The sequence below is a fragment of the Pseudopipra pipra genome, unplaced genomic scaffold (assembly GCF_036250125.1).
Source record: "Pseudopipra pipra isolate bDixPip1 unplaced genomic scaffold, bDixPip1.hap1 HAP1_SCAFFOLD_533, whole genome shotgun sequence".
In the NCBI taxonomy this organism is placed as follows: Eukaryota; Metazoa; Chordata; class Aves; order Passeriformes; family Pipridae; genus Pseudopipra; species Pseudopipra pipra.
The window spans coordinates 12284-28136 of NW_026991017.1; the positions used below are offsets into that span (position 1 = coordinate 12284).

The window sequence follows — 15853 nt, forward strand, 5'->3', positions numbered from 1 at the left end:
CTCCACAGTCCCACCCTGTGCCCTGGGAGCGTGGCAGAACACCTGGACCCACTGTCCTTGTCAGAGAGGGCACAAGGGATGGTTGGATGGGTGAGGGAATGGTTCAGGGAGTACAAGCACCATTAGAATGAGTAGGGCAGCACATGGAAAGGAAGGGGGGGAGTTAATCCAGACAAAATTCAAGACCTGCCCAACCTGTGATATTTTTAGGATCTCAGAGGTGTTGTGGTCCCCCGGAAGTATTGCCCAGGACTAGGCAGGAGACTTCAGGCTTGGTCACCCCCAGAGCAAGGTGGAAGCCCAGCAGTTTATTGGTTGGTTTGGCTTTTGGTGACAACAAGGTCCTCCTTTGGGACCAATCCTTGGCCTGGGCCATAAAGTCCTAGGGCAGAAGTGTGAGTTTGAGTGGGAAATGAGCAGCAGGGAGGGTTGGAAACAGCTCGGGGAGCAATTCAACAGGCTCCAGACCTGTGGCCAATACGAGCTGCAGAGGGGGAACTGAAGGTTCCTGCCAGTGCTAATGATGCCAATTGGAGCCTCTGGCAGAAGTAGGGTCGTGTAAGGGGGGACTCCTGAATTAGATGATCAATGGAGCATAGAGGTGTGAGAAAGAAATCCTATTAGGATGTGAAACCAGCTCGAGTGTGGTACAATGTAACTTGATGGCACAAGCTAATTGTAAGGTCCATTGTGCTTTTCAGCAAGTCAGCCTGATATCCCCTGTTATCAGAGCTGAGTTCTTCCTTGGTTCTGCTACATCTTGCAAGGTAGGTACATCTACCCTTGAAACACCATGGGAGAGGTCATATCTAGGGGTGGGAAAGATGATGGTGAGAGGAAGATGATGTGGGCAGGGGTGGCTGGCCCCTTGCCCTACAAGTAGGGCAGGCCCAGACTGTTGCCACCAGGCAATGATCAGGCGGTGTTTGGCTGCCATTCAGGCCTCCCCTTACACTGCGTCCTGGCCCTACGTGGTGTAATGTGGAGCTGATCAAATGGGCTGTCAGGACTGCTGAGCTGAGCGATCCTCATCCTGCCACCGAGCCTGTGTTGCTCCGCGGGGCCGCCCGCTAAGGGATGGGCACCGACCAGCTGCTGCAGATCCTGACAGCCCTGCCTGGCTGGGGGGGTGGGCACAGGTTAGTGATAGGAGGCAATCGAGAAAGAAGACTTTAAATATCCTTTAGTGTTCCTTTAATACCCTTTATTTAGTATTCATAATATTTTCCCCTTAATTTCCCCTATTACTAACCAAATATCGTGTTAATAGTTATCCATAAGATTGTGTTATGATCCTTTTTGGTATCCCTTTGACTCCCTTTTTACTAGTTAAGATTATACTGTATTGAATGCTGTTCTTAGTATTTGTTTTAATGCCACACAATAAGGCAGTTCATTTGTATCCTTTTTTAACTTTTGATTCTCTTTGCTAAGTTTATTATTATTATTATTCTCACTGTAATAAAGGTACCTTCTGTGTTTGAATGCTTGTGGCACTTGTCTTTATTCTGGGCATGTATCCTAATGAACTGTTCCAGGTAGGAAGGAAGTGCCCTTAGGATTTGGGAATAGGAAGTTACTGGAAGCCAGCCCAAGATACACCCTGTTGGAGAAGCAGCTCTGAGTATGTTCTTGGGCTTTAGTGGAAACTTAATAAATGATAAGAGGGCCTGAAATCCCCCTAAGGCCTTGGGTAAAAAGCTCCTCCAGGATGCCCAGGCCAGGCCCTGCTCAGGAAGGCAGCCCCATGGAATGGAGATGGTGGATCCAAGGCAGAGCCAGAGCAGGGGCCGGGGCAGGAGCGAGGCCTCGGGAGGGAGTTGCCCCCGGCCCTGTGGTTGAAGCAACAAGTGTAGATCCCCTGGACAGTGAGCACAAATCACTGGGGAAATGGGGAAAAGCCCCAGAGCAAGTGCTGGGAGCAGAGAGGGAGCATGCATGGCTCACTGCTGGGTCAGCCACATCTGTCAGTGGGAAGCACTTTTGGAAAGCAGGAGCTTATAACCCGTGCCAGAGGGAGTTTAAAGTCACAAAGGGGGGAGGCAAAAGTAGTCCATGAGCTGAGTGAGACACTGTACCTGTGGGAATGAAACAGGAAGAACTAGGGCAGTGTCAGGTTTGTAGGGATTTGGGGTCAGTTGGCAGTGGTTTGGCTACTTGGCTCCCGAGTGACACCATCACGGAATTAGTGATTAAATGCAGACAAGGAAAATGGGAATATATTCCTGTGAATAAATGTTAGTGGAGGGAATGATATTGCCATGTTGTAGCTTGATATCTTACAGAACCTGTGGATCCTGGCCATCCTCACAGCCCTTGTGGTCCCTCTGGGCGATGCTGTTCCCTGGAAAGTTCCCTGGAAAAGGTGCCTGGGTCGGGAGCCTTGGTTTGATTTGGATGGAGATGGAAAAGCAGCTCCAAACCAGGACCCCAGGACAAGGTGACGTGGGAAGCAAATGGCCCTTGCCCAGGGGTCAGTGTCCCTTTGTGCCCGGGGGGACTCTCTGGCAGGGCCGGGGTCTGTCGGGCTCATTGTGCGGGCGGCTGTTGGTGCCCTCAGTGGGATTGGATGGATGTGATTCCAGGGGCTGGGAGCACTGTTGCCATGCAGTGCTGTAGTTTCCCTTACGGTGCCGGGTCCGGGGGGGTCTCCCTGGCATCGTTGTCCCCCTGTGTGAGCGGTGCCAGTCCCAGCCCCAGTGTCACAGCAGCAGGGCCGTCCCCTGGGCTCTGCCTGCTGGGCTGTTCTGGGAAGTGCTGCCAAAAGAGCAAAGGGATCGGCTGGGGCAGGGGATGGCACAGTTTGGCATCATCCTCCCGAGGCGAGTATTGGTCCAACTGTTGGGTACCTGCTGCCTGTGTCCTGCAGCCCAACATCATCAGGATAACAGAATTCCTTTCCCCACTCTGATTCCAGCTGTTCCTGTTATTCCATGAGTGGTGAGGAGTTGTTTCCTGGAGTGCCCTGCCTGTCAGCAAAACACCAAGCCCAAAGGATCCTGGCAAGTGCAGCACTGGAAGAGTCAGGAATACTCAAAAATGCACCAGTTCTCAGGAAGTACAACTTTGTAAAACATTTATGAAGCTGAAATTCCACAGCCTTGAGCTGTTGGGTCCCAAATAATGTTGGAGGGAGAGGCAGAAATTGCCACTGCTGCTGGGGCTGAACTGTCTGCAGTGACTGGGCAGGACTTGGCCCTGATGCCTGAGTGCATCTTTGGGATGGATCCCAACTGTCAGCCCCTGGCTCCATAACTTGAGTAGATGATGCTCCTTCAAGCCCACCTGCTGTGTTGGTGTCCTGTGGGCACCTCTTGCCCTGGCGGGCTGTGAATGTGTTTGTGTTGCAGCTCAATAAAGTCCCTTTCAGTGGTGATTGTGTCATTTTTGTGTCAGTTCCTCTCCCCTCTTGCCCTGCCCCAGTGGCTGCATCACTGGCTTGTGCCTAAATGAACTCTTCCCCTGCAGCAGTTCCCTGCTGCTCTCAGAGAGGGTGGAGCTGAGGCCCCTGAGCAAAGGGAAAAAGGATCCATCCAAGGCAGGCCCGTGCTCACCCCCTGCCTTCCTCCAGCCTCCCTCCTTACAGTTCCCATCCCTGCTGCACACAGCCTGTTCCCGAACAACCTCTGTTCCTGTTCTCTCTCTGTGTTTTTGAGGGGCATTCCTGGGCTGCTGCCCCCCCCTTCTTTATAAATGAAGTGCCAGGAGCCCCAAGTGCAGAGAGGTCTGCAGGGAATCAGTGCCAAGAGCTGCCTGTGCCTGCCTGTGTTCCTGCAGTTCTCCTTCCTGTTCTCCCTGGGCTGGAGAGACCTGCCTGCCCTGGGTTTATTGGAGCAGAGGGATGGGATTACATTTGTCCAGAAGGTTTGTTCACAGACATGTTTTCTGACAGACAGTGCCATTTTCCTTTTACCTTTCCCAGGTTTTTCCAAGTGCTGCCCAGCACAGGGATCCGTGTGCTGGGACAATGATTGGCAGGAGGAAGGGGAGCCTTGGCCTCACCTGCCCAGCTCAGGTGGGTGGCACAGAATGGGGGTGGGCTGGCAAGGCATGAACACATTTCTGAGTTCTGGAGTGCCTTGAATCCTTTCCCTGTCAGGTTTCTCTCCCTCATTTCCTGGGGTCCATCGTCCCAGGTGTCTCTTCCTTTGTCCAAAGTCCAATGGCAGAGGATTGACTGACTCCCATGGGAGGTTTGGAATGAAAAGGGTTCTGTTCAAGTGGGGCAAGGAATGCAGTAAGAAAGATGAGCCTCCTTTTAGTTCCTGAAATAGAGAGGAATAAAAATGGTGGAAAAGGTCCCATTTTATTTGTTGTCCCCCCTGGATTTTTCATGGCTAAAACTCTCTAGTGAGCAATTGAAGAGAAGGGTGAAGGGCAGGAGCCTTTGACTTGCCCAGTGCCCTTAATTGCCTTGTTCTCCTCTCTTCCAGGCCAGGCCAAAGCCCTGCTCCAGCCCAGCTCTGCCAAGTGCCCTGGGCTGGGAGCAGCCAAAGGCAAGAGGCTGCAGCCCCGCTGGCCGGGCTGGGGGCTCCTGGTGCTACCCGTGGGGTGGGGTAAGTCAGAGGGACACGTTTCTCTCCTCCTGGTGTTGGCATTTGCTCCCTGGGCAGTGGATGTGTAAGGAAGGACGGAGTGGCAGGGAAGGGCAGTATTTCCAAACTGTCTGAATGTTGCCCCCAGGTTTGGGATGGAGCAGGGATGGGGGTGGTTGGGTTTGGCCTGGGCCGGTCGGGATCAGCCATAAAGGACCCACCAGAGCCCTGAACCCTCACTGGACATGTCCAGCCCCTCAAGTCATTAATTTTCAATAGAGGACAAAGTATTGGTACTTGCTTCTGATCTGTGGAGAATTTCCTTCGGAATGATCAATGCAAAGTATCTCTTTGGGTCTTTTGTTTGTTTGTTTGTTTGTAATTTTCTCTCTGGCTTCAATGAGTTTGGTGTGTTCCTATTAAGGAAGCAGCCTGTTTTTATCTTGAAATTTGGGGTGGTTTCGTTTGTTTAGGTTTTTTTCCCCCCACTGACTCGGGCCATCCGTGCATAGTCCGTGTTGTCCCACAGGACTGTTCTGGTTCTGGGTCAGAGAGAGAGAAGGGAAGTGGCTTTTCCTCATCTGGAATGTTTCCAAGTAGAAGTGGGACATTGTCCTGCCCCTCCCCAAAGCACTGCAGGCACCTGGGAGTAGCTCAGGGCTGGCCCAGTTCTCTGAGACAGAACCATGGTGGAGAGGTTTAAGTATTAATCACATCTCTGGTGTCCCTTGGTTGCAAAGATTGGGTCCTACAGTCCCAGAGCGTTAAGGAAAACAAGGAACTTCTGTTCTTCCTGGCAAACCTTCTGCTATTACTTGTGCAGTGTTTGGGTTCTGTTGTCTGAGTTCCTGTCCAGGATCTTTCTAAGAGAACCTGTTAGAAATGTAGAGGTAGGATTAGAATTTGGGTCTGTTGCCTCCCCAACTGCCTCCAAGTCCTGATGGACTGGAGTGATGAGTGCTTTCAGCCCAGGGTATTTCTTGATATTGTGTGGCTTTCCCTCAGCTGTGGGTGAGGAATTGTGCAGGCAAGGCCTGTGTGCCCGTGGGTGTCTCCCGTGTGTGTCCGTGTGGCAGGGCTGGGACAAGGACTCGTGCAGGGACCCAGCTGGCACTGGAGCTGCTGCCATTCTGAGCCACTGCCAAGGGCTGTGGAGAGACCCTCTGGGAGGCTGTTGCCAGGATTCCATTGGGAGCTGGATCTCCCTCCAGCTGCAGCAGCCAGGGGAGGGTTCTTCCTTGTGCAGCCCAGTGGCTTCTGCTCAGGCTGGCCCAGAGTGGGGCTGGGGCAGGTTCTCCAGGGAACTGGAGCCAGCCCTGAACAGGGCTCTGGAGAGCAGGAGCTGCAGGGACTGAGGTTTGCAAAGCTGGGCTGAAGTTTGTCAAAGCAGCAGAACATTCTCATTCTGGTGGGTTTGTGGAGTCCGTGTTGGTGCCCAGGAGAACTGGGTCAGACTGGGCTTTGTGGTCCGAGAGCTGCCCCCCTAAATTTGGCAGGCTGTGTGTGCTGGCAATGAAGTGCTATCCCAGAGGCTGATGGTTTCTGTCTCCAGGGATGCCCAGGACGCTGCTAATGCCCAGGGATCTGCTCTGGGTCCAGGCTGTCCGTGCTGGAGGGCCCTGGTGGCTGCAGTCCCTGAGCCCGCAGAGACAGAGAGAGCCCCGGCCCGAGGGGCCTTTGGCCCCTTGTCCTGAATTTGGGGTGAGCCTGGGAGCGTGTGGAAGGTGAGAATGAGGGCTGTGTTCCAGCCTGACACCGGGAAGGTCAGTGTTTCCCTGGAGGGGGAAGGTTTGGGCCCGCAGGCTGAGTTGGAACAGGACCAGGGCAACAGACGCTGCTGTCTTTTGTTGCCTCCTGAGGTCTTCTGTCCCCCTTGGAGATTTCCTCCCGGGCTGTGGCCCCACAGGGAGCAGAAGGGAAAGCTACCAATGCCATGGGCATTGCCAGCCTTTGTCTCTCTGCTTTGCCATCCAAGCTGGGAATTTGCTGCTGTTGCTGCCGAGGCTGCCCTACCTGGGAGTTGTGTCCTCCTTGCAGCCCTTCCCAGCCCCAGCCATGAGCTCCAGTTGTGCCTCTGTGTGTCTGGGAGTGTTTGCTGGGACTGTGCTTCCAATGCATCATCCCTGAGAAGATCCTGTTGTTCCAGAGCACTGGGGACAGTTTGGGCTTGGCAGCTTCAGAGCTGGATTGGAGCAGTCCCTGAAAAGAATCAGGAGAGTGGAGGTTTGTCCCAGTGGTGCTTTCACACCCCACTGAACAGGCTGGGCTTTGTGTTTGGGGTTGTCCTGTATTTGCTCTGCAGATAATGGGCCCTTCCCAATTCAGCCCAGCAGATCCCAAGGGCTCTGACAGGAATATTTGTTCTTTCCTTCCCTTTGGGATAACTTCATCTCCAAACTGCCATGAGCAATTCCTTAATTTCTCCTGAAGAAAACCAAGTGTCAGAGGCAGTTTGCCAAGGAGGCCAGAAGTGTCTTTGGAGCAGAGAGTGCTGCCAGCTGCGTGTGCCTGTCCCCAGCCTGGCACTGCCCACAGGGACACACTGGGCACTGACCATGAGAGGGAACAAAACCACTGCCTGCCAGAGGGTTTGTCCTGGGCCAGTCAGGCCTGGGGCAGGAATTGGACTGGGCAACTCCATCAGCTGCTCTTCCCTCCCCCACAAAGCCCCATCCCCTGGGCATTAATGACGTGCCCTGTGCCCAGCGCTCCCTGTTCACCCAACTGAAACCAGAGCAAGGCTTGCTTTGCTTGGAACAACTTAAAGGAACTTGAAAACAAAATAAATCACTTTTTTCTTCTTTTTTTTCTTTTAGATGCTGGAATTGCCTCTCTGGCTGTGTGCTGAGCTCTGGCTGCAGGGGACTGTCAGGCCTTGGTGGCTGTGAGTTCCTGTTCTTCTCCCTGGGAAACTGGAAAGAGTTATTCATTAGATTGCAGAAATGTAATTTTGAGGGGACCCAGCAACTGTTCGTGTAGGAAAAGGTGAGGTGCTGCAGAGGGGAGGGAGGTGGCATTTTGGAGGGGTCCCACTGAGGGGGGAGTGGAGAGCCTGGGGCTGGAGTGTGAGTTATTAAACAGGGAAGAAGGGAAGGATGCTTGGGAGGGAAACACTCAGGGAATGTGTAGGGATGGAATGGAAATTTGGGGTGTCAGGAAGAGATAATTGATGATGTAGAGGAAGGGAAATGTTGGGGGTAAGACTTGATCTCATCTGTAGAGGACAGAAGGACCATTTAGAGGTAAAGTGAGGCAGTGAGTGGTGGGCAGGTCGGGAAAATTTGTGTTTGTAAAATTTCAGGTCACCTGTAGCAGAGAGGATGTACCTCCTGATGGACACTGAGGCAGTCAGGGGTGGGCAGGAGGGGGGGAAACCTTTGGGGTTAAAACTTGAGGGAACGTCCAGGGCAGAGAGTGAATATTTTGAAGGATAAATGAGGTACTCAGTGGTGGACAGCTGGGGAGTGTTTTAGGGTAAACTTGGGGTAGCCCACAGGGTAGAGAATGAACATGTATTTGTACCGAGGAGCTGATTACATGTGGGTAGGTAAGGAGAATTTTGGGAGTAAAATCTGGGCAATCTGTAGCAGAGAGAATGAATATCTTGGTGTGAAGTGAGGCAGTCAGTGTTGGGCAGGTAGGGAAAAATTCTGTTTGTAAAATTTGAGGTCACGTGGAGCAGAGAGAATGTACATCCTGAGGTAAACTGGGGTAATCAGTTGTGGACTCATAGGGAAAATTGGGAGGGAAATATCTGAGGTAATCTGCATGGTAGAGAATGAATATTGAGAGATGAACATGAGGTACTCAGTGGTGGACTTGTAGGGAAAATTGTGGGGGTCAAATCTGTGGCAATGTGCAGCAGAGAGAAGGAACATTTTGGAATAAAGTGAGGCAGTCAGTAGGGGAGAGGCAGAGAAATTTCTGAGGGTGAAACTTGAGCAAAGCTGCAGGGCAGAGAATGAATATTTGGAGGTCCAAAAGAGGCAATCAGGAGTGTGCAGTAGGGAAGACTCTGGGGAGAGAATGACTCTTGTGTTCAAAAAGAGGTAATCAGGAGTGGGCTGGAAGGGGAAAGTTTGGGGGTTAAAAAGGAGGTTCATTCTCTGCAGGGCAGGGAATGAACACACTGAGGTAACCTGAGGTGATGAGTGGTGAGAGACACAGACAATTGTGGGTGTTAAAGTTCAGGTAATCTGCTGGGAAGAGAAGGAACCTGTTGAGGTAAAGATGAGGCACTGGGTGGCAGACAGGTGGGGAGAGGTTTGAGATAAGCCTGAGGTGTGTGTGGGGTGCAGAATGACCCTCTGTAGGTACAAAGGAGCTGGTCAGATGTGGACAGGTAAGGCAGATGTTGGGAGTAAAATGTGGGGCAGTCTGTCCCAGAGAGAATGAATCTTTTGGGGTAAGGTGAGGCAGTCAGTAGTGGGCAGGGAGGGAAATCTTTGTCTGTCAAACCTGAGGTAATGTGCAGCAGAGAGAATGCAGCTCCTGGGGTAAACTGGGGTAATCAGTAGTGGACAGGTAAGGAGGTTTTGGGGAAACTTTGAGGTCATCTGTGTGGCAGAGGATGAATGTTTGGAGGTAAAAATGAGGTAATAAGTAGTTTGCAGGCAGGGAAAACTGTGAGGGTAAGTGTGGATGTCCCCTAGGACATCATGGGGGGAGCGGGGGGTCCTTTCCTGGGCCGCCTCCAGCCCCCCTCGATCCCCGGGGCTGCGCTGCCCCCCGAGGCTGTTTGGGGCAGAGAGTGCTGCCAGCTGCGTGTGCCTGTCCCCAGCCTGGCACTGCCCACAGGGACACACTGGGCACTGACCATGAGAGGGAACAAACCCACTGCCTGCCAGAGGGTTTGTCCTGGGCCAGTCAGGCCTGGGGCAGGAATTGGACTGGGCAACTCCATCAGCTGCTCTTCCCTCCCCCACAAAGCCCCATCCCCTGGGCATTAATGACGTGCCCTGTGCCCAGCGCTCCCTGTTCACCCAACTGAAACCAGAGCAAGGCTTGCTTTGCTTGGAACAACTTAAAGGAACTTGAAAACAAAATAAATCACTTTTTTCTTCTTTTTTTTCTTTTAGATGCTGGAATTGCCTCTCTGGCTGTGTGCTGAGCTCTGGCTGCAGGGAACTGTCAGGCCTTGGTGGCTGTGAGTTCCTGTTCTTCTCCCTGGGAAACTGGAAAGAGTTATTCATTAGATTGCAGAAATGTTTTCTGAACCTGTCCCCTTCTTTGTGCCTTTTGCTGACAGATCTTCTCTTTCTGCCTTTCAATTTACAGCCTCCTTGCAGCTCCCAGCCAGGAAAACCTGGGATAACTGAGGAGGGACCGAGATGAAGGTTTTGTCTGCAAACTTGGGGTAGTTTCTAGGGGATACAGCAACTGTTTTTGTAGGAAAGTGTGTTTAACCACATTGGCCCAAGTTGTGTTTGCACCAGCTGGGGCCAGAGGTGCCAGGCAATCCAAAGCAAACCCTGCTCAGCCTCTAAATCCCAGGGGAAGTTCTCCAAGCTGCTCATTGACGGACTAAAGATCCATTGAAATGGAACCAAGAGCACTACTAAGTTTCCTGAGAATCCCAGGATTGCTGTCCTAGAATTTTTAACAGTTTTTTTAATCTTTTTATGACAAAAATTACTTTCTTCTTTGATTGAGTCCCTCAGTAGGATTTGGGATTTCTGTGGATTCTGAATCCCTCCCAGTGGCCCTGACACTGGTCAGAGCTGGCAGGACAAACAGAGTCAGAGCTCCTGGCAGGCACAGGGGCTTTCCCCCAGAGTGGATCCAACTGCTGCCCCCAGCCTGGCCAGGCGGGATCTGCTTTGGCTCCGGCTTCTGCCAGAGACAGAATGTGTTCCCTTGATTGGAATGAGGATCCCGTAGCTTCATCTCCTGGATGTTCCCTGGGCAGCTGATCCACTCTGCCCCACGTCCTGCTCTCAGTTCCTGCCAGCCAGAGCCATCTGTGCCAAGGGCACGAGCACTCCCAGCCTGGATAGGGAATGGGGGACTGGCTTGTGCACAATTCACCTAGAAAGTCAAACGAGGGGACTGTTGGGCAGCGGCTTTGGCCGACACGGCAGCACAAAGATTGTTCTCTGCAGGGGGCCCAGGTTTGGGTGCCGGTCTCAGCTTTGCAGGTTTGGATGAATTCTACCTACAGCCCACAATTCCATGCCGAATTCCTGCTGGAACAGCCTCCCAGTGCCTCCTGGAGCCCGGCTGTTCCCCCGCAGAGCTGCCGCTCTAACGCCAGGTTTGCCAGGAAGCAGCCACGGTTCCAGGTTTGCTCAGCGGGATCGGGACAAGGACAGGTTGATATTCCACAGACTTTGCTGTTTATAACCCTCCTCCCCAGCCCCGCTGGTGTCCCTGGGGGGACTTGAGCGAGCTCCCTGGAATTGGGCCGGTTTTCCGCCCCGGGCCGGGCTCCAGGGGATGTGTTGGCCCAGGAGAAGGCGGGGGCCGGACGCGCTCCCGGCCCGGGGCGAGGCAGCCCCTGAGCACGGGCGAGGACGTCTGTCCGGGCGGGAAGCCGCTGTCCCTTCCGAGCCTCGGGAGCGGCCCCGGGAGTTCTTTTCCCCGAGGAAAGGGATGCACAGCCCTGCCTTCAGGGCACCTCGGCTCTGACCCACCTGTTCCAGCTGTCCACGGGTTCTGCAGGTGCGGTTGGGTCCCCGAAAAACTGCGAATTGCATCCAAGCCCAACTTTCTCCAAGCACCCTCTTTTCTTTTCAGGCATCTCCGAGGGCTCTTGCTCGGGATTTAGTGCCGCTGAGGGCACATGGCCCTGGCTTTAAGGCTGCTGCTGGCTGCTGGCCTCCGGCTGGAAGGGCAGGGATTTGGGGCGGGCGGGACACACGTGGGGGGCGCGGGGGAGCTCTGGGAGGTGGGCCCTGGGAATGGCTGCCCGCGCTGCTCTGCAGCCCCGCCGTGCCGACACTGCCGAATGCCAGCTGGATTCTTTGGGTCCTTTGGGGCTGGCGCTGGGGCGTGTCCAGGGTGAGGCATCTCAGGGGGCCCGTCCAGAGCAGCGCCCGGCTGAGGAGCCGCGGGCAGCCCTTTCCCCGTGCCCACCCCACGGGGGCTGTAGGGCACAGCTCCAGGGCACAGCTCCTCCATCCCCTGGCAATAGGAAGCCCAAGCAGGGCTGGGTCGCTGTCTGTCGCTCCGGCCTCCTCCCGGCCCGCGTTCCCTGCCCAGCTGGGACTGCCCAGGGAGCCCCGAGAACGTTCCTGGCGGGAAGCGGGAGCCGCCGAGGGCTCCGTCCAACTCCGGGCCCGAAAAGCGGCCCCGACCTGAGTCCCCCCGGCATTTTGGGTTCCGAAGGCTCACCTGGAGGAGACGCTCCCCCGCAGGCGGGACCAGGCGGCGACACTCGACCAAACGCCTTTGCCTCGGAGCGAGGGATCCCTCCGGACTCGTTTGGCTCCTTTATCCCTGGAAATGAGCTCGGATGCCGCACGAGCACCTTTGCAGCCGTTGGGTGAAGCCCGGACGGGGCCGGAAAACCTCCCTGAGCAGGGCAGCGATGAATTGGTGCCCGTCCCCAGCCGGGCACAGCCCAGCCGGCCGCGCTCCCTCCGGCCCGTGGCTGCGAAGGGCTCCTGCAGAGATTGAATAAAAGCTCATTTCCTGACTGTATTTGCCCGCGGTCTTGCCCCTCTTTTGACTCGCGCAGCACCATCCGGTTGGAGCATTTCTTGGTTTCCTCCCCTGTAGCCGTTTCCCTCCCAGGCAGGGCCTTCCCCGTCTGCAAATCAAGAGGAAATGTTTCAACGGGATTTTGAAACCAGAGGGTTTGCCCGGAGGGTGCGAGTTGCCGAGAAAGCGGGGGAGAGGAAGGAGAGCCTCAGGTCTCACCTGGCTGGTGTCAGATGAGCCGCACCTTCTGGATGGCAGGGCAAAGAACTGCTGTCGGTAATTGCCGAAGTTCCGCAGGCAGAGCTGGGAGCAGCCTGTGCCCGACCCGCGGCACGGTCAGTGCCAGCTCCTGGGGCCGCCTGAGGACAGACACAGGGACACGGGGACAAACGAGCAGCTCTGCTCGGGGTCCCGGAGCACGGGAGGAACGGGGAAAGGGCTGCCGCCGTTCTTCCCTCCCCGGCAGGCCCCCAGCTCCCCGCGGCCGGAGCGGGCCCGTGGCCGGAGCCCCGGCGGGCCCCAGATCCCTCGTTCCCGGGGGGCCCTGGGGGTGGGAACCTCCTGGGGCCGCGTTTAAGGGGGAGACGGGCGATGTTCGCCCCGGGAGCGGGTGCGGTGGCCTCGGGGGTGCCCGAGCGGGGAAGCTCCGATCCCGCGGGGGGTACGGGCGGCACCCCTCCTCGGGGGTCCCGGGGCCGGCCCGGCGTGTCCCCGCGCCCCGGCCGGTCCCAGCCCCGGCTCCGCGTCTACACGACGAACGCGCCGCCGTTCTCCCCCGACCGGGCCCCGGCAGAGCCCCGGCCCGAGCGGCCCCGCCGCGCTCGGCCCCAGCGCCCGGCCCGGAGCGGCTCTTCTCGCCCGCGTTGCCGGGGCACAGGCGGCGAGGCCGGGCTGGGATGAGCCCGGCACCGATCCTGGTCCCCGTCCGGATGCCGAGCCCCATCCCAGCCCCAAACCAACCTCGCTCCTCCGGTCGCGGTCCCGGTCCTGGCCCCGATCCTTGTCCCGGTCCTCCTGCCGAGCTCCATCGCCACCCTCGGTCTTCCGACGCGCCGATCGCTCCCGCAGCATCCCGGTACGAGGTTCCTCCACAGACTCGGGACGAGCGCGGCTCTGCCGGCTTTAAACGGCGCGGCCGGGGCGGGGCCGGGGCGGGGCCGGGGCGGAGCGGGGCCCGCACAGGTGTGCGAGGCGGGGCCCGTCCAGGTGCGCGGGGCGGGGACGGGCAGGGGGCGGGTCGGGGCGGGGGTATTTAAGCGCCGGAACTCGCCCCCGCGGCCGTTTGCTCGGGCAGTGCGCGGGGAGGCAGCAGCGCCGCGGGAGCCTCTCGCTGCCGCGGCCCTTTTTCTTTGCTTTTGTTTTGTCTTTCTTTTGCTTTTCCCCCTTTTTTTCGTCCCTCCCTTCCTCCCCACCCTCCACCCGCTCCCCGCACGCCGCCTCTCCCCGGCCGCTGTCGCTGCCCTCCTGCACAGCCCGGCCCCCCCACCTGCCCCCGGCCCCCCCTGCCTGCCCCTGCTCCCCCCTCGCTGCTCCGCTGCACAGCCCGACCTGCCCGCACCCCCGCTCCGTCCTTGCCCCCCCGCCCGTCCCGTCCGTCCCCCTGTCCCCGCAGCCGCGGGCTTGGGGGCGCCGCTTTAATAAAGCCGCGAGGGCCGGAGCCGGCGCCCCCCCTGGATCCCCCTTTCCACGGGGCCGGGCCCGCTCGGCGGGTCCCCCCTGCAGTTCACAAGCACCGCCCGACACCGCCGGGGCTCCGGCCCGTCCCGACATCACACGGGGGGCTCCGCGGGCGGGGGACGAGGGGTGGCGGGGGGGCAGGGGATGAGGGTCCCCTCCGGAGGAGGGGGCTCGGGGGGACGAGGGGGAGGCGGGGGGGGCAGGGGATGAGGGTCCCCTCCGGAGGAGGGGGCTCGGGAGGTGGGCGGGGGCAGGGGGGGCTCGGGGAGGGGGGAGGAGGAGGGGCCAGGGGAGGGGGGCAGGGGGATCCCCTCCGGAGGAGTGGGGTCCTCGGGTGGGAGGGGTCAGAGGGGGGAATTCCTCCCACTGATCCCTCCCACCCCGGGACTCCGTCCCTCGGGGGGCGATCGGGGGCGGGGCCCCCTCCGGAGAAGGGGGTCCCGGGGTGGGAGGGGGGAGTTTTCCCCCTGTCGGGCCCCTCCCACCCCGGGACTCCCCGCCCTGAGGGGTGGCCTGGGGACCCCCTCCAGGGCAGTGGGGTCCCGCGGTGGGAGGGGTCAGAGGGGCGAACTCCTCCCACTGATCCCTCCCACCCCGGGACTCCTCCCGCGGGGGGCGGTCGGGGGCGGGGCCCCCTCCGGGAAAGGGGGTCCCGGGGTGGGAGGGGAGGAGGGGCGAGTTCCCCCCTCTGGCCCCTCCCACCTCGGGACTCCCCGCCCCGGGGGGCGGTCGGGGGGACCCCCGTCCGGGGGAGTGGGGTCCTGCGGTGGGAGGGGTCAGAGGGGCGAACTCCTCCCACTGATCCCTCCCACCCCGGGACTCCTCCCGCGGGGGGCGGTCGGGGGCGGGGCCCCCTCCGGGAAAGGGGGTCCCGGGGTGGGAGGGGAGGAGGGGCGAGTTCCCCCCTCTGGCCCCTCCCACCTCGGGACTCCCCGCCCCGGGGGGCGGTCGGGGGGACCCCCGTCCGGGGGAGTGGGGTCCTGCGGTGGGAGGGGTCAGAGCGGGGAGATCCGCCCCGCGATTCCTCCCATCCCGGGACCCCCTGCCCGGGGGGGAACGGGGGGGGAAGGGGGGGGGGGGGGAAGGAGAAGGGGGGAGTAGTGGCGGAGGGGGGGTGGGAGGCAAGGCGAGGGGGGACGGGGGGGACGGGGGGGGACGGGGGGGAAGGGGGGGGACGGGGGGGAAGGGGGGGGAAGGGGGGGGTAGGGGGGGGAAGGGGGGGGTAGGGGGGGGAAGGGGGGGGTAGGGGGGGGAAAGGGGGGGGTAGGGGGGGGAAGGGGGGATTAGATTCTTAAAGATTCTTAATGATTTTATTTTATCTTTGTATATATATTGTATTTATTATGTGATGTATAAGAATTATCTTCATACAGTATGTCACAATAACTTTAGTTTATTAACTTATTCTACCTACTGTTGTTTAAAGATTCTTAATGATTCTATTTTATCTTTGTATATATATTGTATTTATAATGTGATGTATAAGAATTTTCTTCATACAGTATGTCGCAATAACTTTACTTTATTAACTTATTCTACCTACTGTTGTAGAAGCAATCTTTTTTGCGTATTACATTTGAAGTATTAGAGCATTTTTTTAGCTCTTTTTTAATTAGCGTTGATTAATAATTAATCGCTATAAGCTATTGTGTGTTTAATTGGTTGTATAATATAGTTACAATATTTAATTGCTTTACTCGCGAATACCTTTTTTTAGATTTAATATTTATGTTTTATATATGTTACATATGTAATGGAAATATATAAAAGGAAAGGTAGGGGAAGGGGTGGAAAGAATCGTTTAACATATATGCTCGTACATAGTATATATATATTACACTTACAGTTTAGAAAACTTTAAAACATTATAAATATAAAAACCAATATCCATGACTTTATGAAAGCATATCCCTTAACAGTAAATAATTTATTATATGATAACATCTTGTATTAAACCTAATAGATTAATTCTTAGTTGTTAACTGTTTAAACGTAAAATG

At 56.8% G+C, this 15853-nt stretch overlaps 2 long non-coding RNA genes across 5 annotated transcripts; one reads left to right on the forward strand and one right to left on the reverse strand.

Moving 5' to 3' along the window:
* The first annotated feature begins 239 nt into the window (after positions 1–239).
* On the forward strand, positions 240–1590 carry LOC135408623 (uncharacterized). Its single transcript, XR_010427725.1, has 2 exons — positions 240–553; positions 1539–1590. It is a non-coding gene; the product is annotated as an uncharacterized LOC135408623 (long non-coding RNA).
* Positions 1591–5349: 3759 nt separating this feature from the next.
* LOC135408621 (uncharacterized) lies at positions 5350–13280 on the reverse strand. 4 transcript variants are annotated; one of them, XR_010427724.1, is made up of 4 exons: positions 13137–13280; positions 12396–12535; positions 11868–12285; positions 9472–9709 (listed from the first exon to the last, which is right to left on the reverse strand). It is a non-coding gene; the product is annotated as an uncharacterized LOC135408621 (long non-coding RNA). The 4 variants fall into 4 exon arrangements; XR_010427722.1 differs by lacking the exons at positions 9472–9709; positions 13137–13280 and adding an exon at positions 5350–5408 and having other exon boundaries at positions 12396–12666; XR_010427721.1 differs by lacking the exon at positions 13137–13280 and having other exon boundaries at positions 12396–12666.
* Between the last annotated feature and the right edge of the window lie 2573 nt (positions 13281–15853).